The 766-nt window shown below is 34.2% G+C and overlaps 1 protein-coding gene across 1 annotated transcript in view; it reads left to right on the top strand.

Annotated features, from left to right (window-relative positions):
* ABCB11 (ATP binding cassette subfamily B member 11) overlaps positions 1–766 on the top strand; it is a 95,806-nt gene that overhangs the window by 37,032 nt on the left and 58,008 nt on the right. The window lies entirely within an intron of this gene.

Here is a 766-nt window from a genome sequence, read left to right as displayed (position 1 = left end):
CCCGTGTCCCCTGCATCGGCAGGCGGACTCTCAACCACTGCGCCACCAGGGAAGCCCAATTGAGCACTTTTTTATTCAATGTGTTTTATTCAGCTACTGTACTATATGCTCTTTTTAAGTCTAAGATTTCCATTTAACCAAATAAAATTTAGCATTGATATATTATAGACCATCATTCTAGGAGATTAGCTGTTAATGAAAATCAAAACCTAAATGACCAAAACAACACAGTTGTCAAAACTTTGATTTTATTTATTCTTCCATTTATCTAGTATTTGTTGAGTGCTTATCAGGTGCCAGGTACTGATTTTATAAAACAGCCACCAATTTAACTAAACTTTTATTTCATATGTTGTAGATCTAGTATGATCACATTCTCAGTTGCTACCAAATTCACCAAATGAAAAAGAGAATAGGATTTACAACCTCTGATTATCCTCTTTTCATTTTTTTTTCTTTTGCTTCTTTTGTTTGTGAAGTGATTACCTTACTTCTCATAAAAAATTGCATTAGCATATTTCCTCCACTATGGAAGATATTATCTTTCATGTCATGTGACTTAATGAGAGAATTCAAACACAAATAATACTAGACCCCTCATAGTCAAACATTAGTGTTGAAAATTCTTTTGGGGCAAAGCTTACCCCACTGTACTCATCCAAGAAGTAATCAACTATGAGGCTTTGTTAGGCATCATCCTTTCAACACATTGTCATTGCCAGGTTGAAGCAAATTTTAAGGAACTACACAGGCGTTATTGTTGTTT

This window comes from Lipotes vexillifer, unplaced genomic scaffold, assembly GCF_000442215.2.
Source record: "Lipotes vexillifer unplaced genomic scaffold, Lipotes_vexillifer_v1.1 scaffold454, whole genome shotgun sequence".
In the NCBI taxonomy this organism is placed as follows: domain Eukaryota; kingdom Metazoa; phylum Chordata; class Mammalia; order Artiodactyla; family Lipotidae; genus Lipotes; species Lipotes vexillifer.
The sequence above is the reverse complement of the archived record's forward strand: the minus strand, read 5'-3'. Positions and strand labels throughout refer to the sequence as shown.